Source organism: Symsagittifera roscoffensis, chromosome 3, assembly GCF_963678635.1.
Source record: "Symsagittifera roscoffensis chromosome 3, txSymRosc1.1, whole genome shotgun sequence".
In the NCBI taxonomy this organism is placed as follows: domain Eukaryota; kingdom Metazoa; phylum Xenacoelomorpha; order Acoela; family Convolutidae; genus Symsagittifera; species Symsagittifera roscoffensis.
The window spans coordinates 14319767-14328460 of NC_087064.1; the positions used below are offsets into that span (position 1 = coordinate 14319767).

General features: G+C 34.0%; 1 long non-coding RNA gene across 1 annotated transcript; it reads right to left on the bottom strand.

The window, feature by feature from the left end:
• Positions 1-7236: 7236 nt before the first annotated feature.
• On the bottom strand, positions 7237-8620 carry LOC134842938 (uncharacterized). Its single transcript, XR_010162573.1, has 3 exons — positions 8411-8620; positions 7783-7872; positions 7237-7496 (listed from the first exon to the last, which is right to left on the bottom strand). It is a non-coding gene; the product is annotated as an uncharacterized LOC134842938 (long non-coding RNA).
• Between the last annotated feature and the right edge of the window lie 74 nt (positions 8621-8694).

Here is an 8694-nt window from a genome sequence, read left to right on the forward strand (position 1 = left end):
TGGAGTTTTTGAACTTTTTTGTAGAGAAGTTTCACTGAAAAGTATGTTGGCTTGTATTGCTTAAATTTGAAGGTCTTGAATTGGTTAAATTTGAAGGAAACTAATTTTGAAGCTGGAAACGATTTTCAGTATCCGTTTGAAACGTTCTTTTGAGCTCTGATAAAGAAAGGTCGTAAGGAGTCATGTTTGGTCTGAGATTGATGACTTTTCAGCCTCAATTTGGATCCCAATGAAAAAGTTTCAAAAATTGTCTATCGTGCAAGTTTTTGCGATGGAGTTTTTCGGATTTTTAAGTAGCACCTTCAACTCAATTTTTGATGTCAGTCCTTTTAATTATATCGAATTCTGACAATGTATTAGCTCTTTTTTCATTTTCTAGCCTTCCTACTTTATTGAGTTGACGTATCAAAATAATATCAACAAGAAATTTAGAAAAAAAAAAGAATTTTAGCAAGCTGCTATCCTTGTTTCCGGTTGAACTTTATTCGTTCAATGTTTATGTTAGTGCATTATGTTAGAGTAAATCAGATTCATCACGATAAAAAGTGCTTTGTACTTTCAGAAAATGATCGGGATATTTAGTTATTAATTGTTTATGGAAGTTGATGGAGTTTAATAATTGAAATTAATTTCTGCTGTAGTGTTTCAATAGCGTTTGAAAAAAGTTGATTGATTGAGTTAAGGAGATAAGTTTTTGTGAAGTTTTGAACGGTTTTATTGCCAACTTTAACTAACTGATGCCCGATTTCTTTCTAGAAGACATTTGAAATGGAATGCAAACTTGGAATGATTCTAATAGTATGAATATTACTGTTACTAAAATGCTGTGTTTAGTTTATTGTTCCGACTTTTGAAGAAAATAAGAAATATATATACATGTGCCCCGCCGATTGTGATCATCACTAAAGTAACCTGCAATGAGTATGCCTAAAACTGCTTGTTTAATTACCTCGCACTAGAAAGTCGTTCCAAATTGAATTGAGGCAGCTAATTAGCTTTATTAAATCCAAACATGACTCAAATTTCATCATTTAATTTTGATATTGTCAGCCTTAAATTCATAGATTTGCCAATATTTATTTTACAAAAAAATTGAGAACAATTAAAAGGCAGTCGGAACATTCAGGGCTTCGTTACGAGGCCAAACTATGCACTGGATAGGCGCACACTTTGATGTCTGTATGTTCCTGGGTTCCAGAGACAAGTCTTAGAACATGTTCCAAAATGTAAATGGATTTCACATTAAAAATTTCAGCGGATTCCGCGTACAAATACCTGTAACGTAAATTTTGTCGGCACATTGATTTTGTTGCGGATCTCGTAACGAGCAAATATAATTAGTTGTTCCGGATTCCGCAAATGTAAGTGGATTCCGCAAATATAAGTGGATTCCGCAAATGTAAGTAGAATCCGCAAATTTATGCGGATTATGCTTAGAACTTGCGGATTCCGCTTACAATTTGCGGAATCCATTTACAATTGCGGATTTCGCGAGTTTGAGTTTTGCCTGTTGCGGAATCCGCTTACAATTCACAAAATGCACAGTTTAGCCTCGTAATGTTTTCCCTGATAATATTAGCAGTCTTGTTTCTGTATGTAGTGCGATGCCTGAAACCATTAGCTATATTGGCTGAATTTCCGCATGTATCCCGCCATCTTCGGAATTTGGTTTTCAAGGCGCTAAGCATGTGGCTTTGAATCAGAAATCTTGTTGCTCAAATCTTAAAGCCTATTCATATTGGCTTTGCATTGTTTTTTTGCACTTATTTTTTAAATAAGTTTAGCTTTAATCAATTTTTCTTGTCGTTTTGGTGCTAATATGCGCAAAGTGCAGCTTTGCTTCTGTTTGTTGATGCAATAAAAAAACTTAATTTATGAAATAGCGTGTGAGATGAAGATGAAGACATTTATTTAGACCCTGTTTTTTTTTCATAAAAAACTCTCAGAAGTCGTTCACGCTGATGTTTGATTTTTTGCAGTCTGGCCAATGCGTTTCAATCGAATTCAGTTGTCTTAAGAAGGCAAGTTAGGTTTTTCAGTAAAAGCGAACATAACGCGAAAATAACTTGAATTTCGAACGTTGGTTTCATTGTTGAGATTCTTTGTTGGGGTTTCTTTATGCTTTTTGATCCATTTTTCGATTATTGGGTCAGTTTTGTCAAATTAGTGGCAATCGGAAAGGATCCAGGAATTTAAAATAGTTTTGAGGTGATACAAAATTTGATGGTGATGTAAGATGTTTGTTTTAGCTAATTGAAAGGTTGACATTTTTTGAAAGTCAGTAGTTTTTGAGGTTTTGTTGTTCAATGACTCTTTTCCTACTTCTCTGCTGTCTGAGTTTTACGCCTTTAAATTACATTTGAGAAAGCCTTATTTCGTAGCTTCTTAAAGAAAAAAATTTGAGAAAGGATCAAGAAAGCTAGCATGAATGAAAATATAGCGTCAACTGGTTTCAAGGTTTTACTGAAAGAAAAACCAAAACTTACATAGACATCTTTCTTTGGCAACTAGTATCTTGCAAAAAGACTGGTTTTATTTAGGCTTCTTGGATCCTTTATGAAGAATTATGTGTTCTCACCTTACAGTTTTAAATTTTCGTAGATGACTTTTTTTTCATAAATATCATTTTGTACAAATCTGCAAGAAATCGAATTTGTTTTAGAAAGGATCCTCGACAACTTGCAGGCCAAGAAAATTTCCAATTGTTTTTATTACACTTGCCGGATTTAGCGAGCGTAGTGTATTAGTACGACTACTCTTTGTTTCCAACCTAAAAGGCAAATATTGGTGCCACTTTTGGTGGCAAATTTAGGGCTTTTTGATAGCATGTAATTTGACATTCGATTCATCATAAATTTTTGAGCTAAACATGTCTCGCAATTTCTTTTGCAATGCTTGATTTGTACATAATTTGGCTTCATGCTTTTCAGTTTTTTATATTTGAAATTAGCACAAACAAAGCTGTGTCTATTTATTTAGCTGCTATATTTGTGACTAGTGTCAGTAAGTTGTCAAGGTCCCGCGGCGCAGTAAGTTGTCAAGGGCCCGCGGCGAGGACAAAGTATTCTGTAGCTTCTGGTTGTAGGATCGAATGCAAAAGTTTTATTTTTCAAGGCCTATTTCGACCTTTTCTTTTTTTATTACTTTTTTAAGAGCCGCATAATAGTCGTTTTTTTGCTGATGTTCGCGAAGCGCAGTCTGGTTCGGTATTGTTGTTTTTTACCTGGCTTTTATGTAGGAAAAGGTTTGAAAGTTTGTTGCTGTAGAAACTGGAACTCACCTCTGGATTTTTTGTTAATCGTTGATAGGTATGACGCTGATTATTTTGATCATATTTTAATGTGCGACTCCAAAAACAGTATTCCACTGAAATTCTACTGGAAAATTTGTAGAGCTACTCTGTTGGTAAAAATTTAAGAAACTCAGCAGAAAGTTAGTATTCAATTTCCGTTCGAAACATTTGCTCTTCTGATAATCCTGCAATTTATTATGTTGATTACAATTGACTCTGTTTACTCTAAAAGTGTTCATTAGACGTGTTCACTTATTTGGAAGTGTTTTTGGAACTATTGGAAATTTCAGTGCATCTGCGCTCTACTTTATTTGCTGTGAATAGTGTTTGGTGTGTTTTAAGCTTCCGTGGTTAGCGCGTGAGAATCTTAAAGTCTTGAGCGCAGGTTCAAATCTCAGAGGTAGCCGAATTTTTACTAATTCGAGGTTTATTTCTAATTTTTATTATTGCACTTGATAGAGCTGCTTTTGCCGAGTTCTAGGAAGTGTTTGCGAAGCAAAGCTTCGCCTCCGAGTTGAAAAACGGCTGCTAGAAAATATCTTGAATGTTTCAAGCTGTCAATGAATGAAATTTTTTTCATGTAGTGTGTGTATGTGTATATTTCAAGTTATAGTGACTTAAAAAAGTTTGCACTAGTAAGTCGTTTTTTTTGTTTTAAAAAGACTTGCATTTTTTGGAATCTTTTTCTCATTTCAGAATATGTTTGTACAGCCATTTTACTTCTGCGATAAGCAAGCATGTGGCAATCGAAAACTAGATTTTTTCGTGTAAAATAACTTTGTTCACATGATTTTTGTTTCTATGAATTCCAGTTCTAACCAAGATGCTCTTTTAACAGCTACAGTCATGGGCCTAGAGCTACTGTAAGGATACTGGGTGAAACTCCCTAAAAATTTTGAAAATTTTCGATTTTTGTTGGCTTTATGGGTTTGATCCCACTTTACGGCAGCCTTTTTAACGGTTCATTATTCAGTAACGTTTTAACTTGTTTTTATTCTATTTTCGATTCAGTTTTGAAGAGCGTAGTTGTGTTTTAATGCCTTTTATATACGCAAAAATATCCCGCCAAAAATTGTTTTGTCGGAAAATGTTTTGCATTATGTTTTTTGTTTTCTTTAAGCAATTTTTTCTCCTGAAATGATGTGTAATTTTTTTTTAAGCAACTCTGCGTCGTTATTAGGTTTGAGCAATTTTGTTTAGATTCCAAAATGAGTCTTAAAAATTAAATTTCCCAGCGGAATAAAAAAAAGTGTTGTTTCAGTTTTCTCCAAATAGGTTAGTTTTTTGAAAAATGTTCAATCATAAAATGCTCATAAAATTTAGGAAATGCAATTGTTTATTTTCAAGCTTTGTTTATTTTCCAGTTTTCATGAGTTTTTTGGGTGATTTTTTGGAACTTTTTATCATGATTTTTTAACCTAAACTTAGACCTGAAAGTTAGAAATCTTCAACTTGATAATTTTTTTATTCAAAGTTTCAATTTCAATTGTTTATTACTGTTTCACGCCATAGCTTTTAGAAATTTAGGCTTGTCTCCATTTTAGGCTTTATGTTTTTTTTGAGTTCTAATTCAAGAGTTTGCTGAAGTGAGATAACAATAACAAAGAGAGTGTTTTTATTTTTGGTATATTGATAAATGCTCTCCAACATACAAGTGAAATCAGTGTGTTTCAATGTAAAAAAAAAAATTTTAGTTGCAAAAAAGCAAACCAAATAATCAATTACATTTTTTCTACCCTTGCGATAATCAGTGCAGTGTTATTGCAATCGGAAAGTTTTTTTTGTACATAATTTTGTTCACTTAATCTTCAGTCTTAGAGGCTTCTCATGCTTAAATTTTGAACAGTTTTTTAAGGTATTTTTGGGCCCATACAGCTGTAAAATTTTATTAACTGATTTCGTTATAGGATTGGCAATCGGGTATAGAACTGCCACATAACTGATTTGAAAAAAAAAACTGATTTTGTTGTAAATTTTTTGGTTTTTGTTCCAAATTTTGTTGATTAATTTGGGGAAAATTGGTTTTAATTACGTAGTTAAATCAATTGTGATTAGTATACACATTTTAACATTTCATGGTTTTTTTTTCATTTTATACACAAAAAAACTTTTGTTGAAAAGGAAATACTTTAAGCAATGTTGAAAAAAATTGGGGTTTATTTTTTCATTTTTTTTTCAATTTTTTCGGTGTAATAATTGGCTAATCTGGTGGAATAATTGAATCAAACGTTTTCGCAGAAATTTGAGTGACAGCAAACATGTCTTTCATGACGAGATTGTCTTCTTTTGCAAAAATTGGTTGTTTTTTTCTAAAGTTTTGATATTCCTTGATTTTTCTCTGATTTTTTTAAAAATTTTTGTAGCCATGAAAATCGTGAGTAAGAGATCAAATGGTTCTTCCTTATTTAATACTAAAAAAATGGAAGTTTTTGCGCCATTTGCATGTTTGTTTTTAGAGAGTACAAACAAAAATTGAGTAGGCTATGAGAAATAGACAAAAAGGAACACAATTGATTTTGTTTAAGGTAACTAACTGTTTTTTACAAATACTCGCGGGATTTACAATTTGGATGTATTGGAGAGATATTTCATGTTTTTAACATTTAAAAATTTCAATCTAAGCTCTGATTTTCAGAACCGTTTTTTTATTTGTAAGTAGCATTTTGGATTCGTTCATGTGACATGGCAACGTGAGGCGACAACTCGTCGAAAGCGACATTTGGTCAAAAGCGGCGTGTGGCGCTTTTTCAAACGAGCGACAACTGCAACAGGTAAAAATTTGAACCAGGCAACAATTCGTAACTGTAGATTGAGCTACAAACCCTGATTGGCGCTCTGTTTTTCTCGTTCTGAATTAAAGCCAAGCGCAGCAAGCAGTCACTTCCTGCCGTTGTGTTTGTTCTTGCCGATGCATTGCCCTGTTGCTACTTGTCTGTGCATTGTCCTAGATCGGCTGTCCTAGACTTTTTCCCGTAAGCACCTTTTCTTACATCTGAAGTTGAAAATGAAGTTACTTAATTAGTAAGTGTTAGCAACTTCGAGAATGCTTCCCGCTTGGCATAGAGGAAACGCGGTTGTCCCTACTCCCTAAAGTTTGGGTTTGATTCTCAGTCGGACCTTCTTTTTTTCAGCCTGTATGAAATAAAAAAATTTTCCGGGACAAATTGAATTGTCGGCTTTTTGTTTGTCTGCTTTTTTTCGGCTTAGTTGCCACAATGTAGAGCTATTTTGTGCACGCATCAGTTTTTCGTCTTTGATGAAAGTCTTTATGATGTATTTCTGTAATTTACAAAATTAGTAGCCCTGACTTTGTAAATTTTCTTTTTTGTTGTTGTTTTTGTTCTCATGTAATTGACCATGCACTTCAAAACACAAAAGCTTACAAATCATACTTAGCAAACTCAATCACTTTCAATTAAAAATTAGTTTCCTTATCCCTAAAGAGCGTGATTTTAACTGTTCACACAAAATCAAGCTTTTAACTATCACACAAACATACATATTACCGATTTATACAACGCGATTTTTTCCACAATGGCTAGAAGCGTCATTCGACCTAAATATTCGGGCTTAGGTTTTATCGGCTTAGCTACTTTAATTTCTGTCGCGTCAATGGCAAAGTGTATTGATTAAAAAATCCGGTCGTTTTTTTTCGAAAGTTCAAAGTTTTAAAACCTAATTGCTTAATTTTTTTTAACGTCATTAATTTTTATGGCTTTTTTGTTTTCGGCTCAATGAGTGGCTAAGAGCGCCTGGTTCTGGCTCAAGGAATGCATTTCGGCTTAGTAGCTGCTCTGTAAAAAATTAAAGACCTTTTTAATGCTGTTTGTTGTTTTTTTTATATATATTTTTTTTCGATTTTGTTATTTCCGTTTTTGTTTTTTTTTATTTTATAGCTTGTAATACTGTGCTTGCGTTGTATCGCCAGTGGTTTGAAGCTCCGATTCGCCTCTGTGTTTAAGTTTTTGCCACAGTTGTCGCTTTCGACCAGTAGACGCTTTTGGCGAGATTTCGCCTTGCCGTGGTGAATTACCATCATTTTGGTGACGTTACAATTATGGAATTATTGGTTATCATTGAGGAAGCGAGTTCATCATTTCAACATAAGAAGGCCTTCTCTTCATTCTCCCCTCCTTCTCATCATCATCGTCACTTTCATTACTGCTCTTATTCTGATGCCCATTCGCTTGAATTTTTGCCGCATCTGAAGTAAAAAGCATGTTGCTTACCGGCCGTCGCCGTCAATTTTTGAGTGAGCATCATCGAGTGAGTCATGCTCAAATATTTATTCATCAAAATCTACACTAAGCTCATAGTCTACATGTTCATGCTCTTTTTAGTGACATTCCTTTTGTTAGCATTGATGGCTGTTTTAAAAACGATTTTCAACTCAAAAATAGTTTAAAGAGTTTGAAGATAATTCAAAGAGTCCCAAAATCAAACAAAGCAGTAGTTTACAGTTAGAGAGAAAGTAATTTTTCATTTCTTACTTTTTTCTGTCGCTTTAATCACAATATTCTGTTGAGCCCCGGGGTCAGTCACGACGTAATGAAGAGAGTAAGATTGTCCTGCATCTTCATCTGATTGGCGAGCTCCGTCAGGCCTTCTTAATATGAGAAGAAATCACTTAGGATAACTATATAAGAAAAGGTAATATCTAAAAGTGTTGGGTTTTGTTCACTCCGGCCAATCTCCAGCAGTGGAAATAAACTATGGCGTAGGGTCCGTTTTTAAGTTTTTTCAGCCAAATCTGATTAGCTTAAGGAAAACTTGTAGGGGATCAGTTTTATTAGCTTTTCAGATTAAATTAGAATAAAGTTGATATGATTTCAGCAGTGAAACTTTCTAGTAATTTTTGGCAATTTTCAGAGAATTCATTCGACCTTCAGAAAATACTTGAAAAATGAAAAAAGTTTATGAAATTTTTTTGATGTTTTAATGTTCATTTTTGAATTTTTATTCTGAAATCAGTGTGGTCGGAACTTCTTTTGCTACTTGCACCGCAACCGGCTGTCCTTGTTTTTACTATGTAAGGGGTTCATTATGGACTAATAATTTAGAAAACATTATTGGCTCATTATAGCCTTGAAGAGCTTTCTTTTTGTATGAAGGCCTGACCGCAATGATCATTCCCACCATAGCACCATGTGAACATCGAGGTCGAATAGGACCTCGCTCGACGTCTGTTAGTTCCCTTGGAGTTTGTTTGGATACAAGTTTGCTTTGGTATTGTCTTCTTCTTCTGTTGAGGAACTGCACATATTTCGACGATGGAATCCGAGTCGCTGCAGTTGTTCGTGGCGCTTTCATCTCGTCTTGTCTTCTTTTGTCTCTGATGTTTTCGGCTCTTTTTAGGCCCGTGCGAAAAATTTTAGCGTTAATTAAAGCATCTGCTTCTTCAA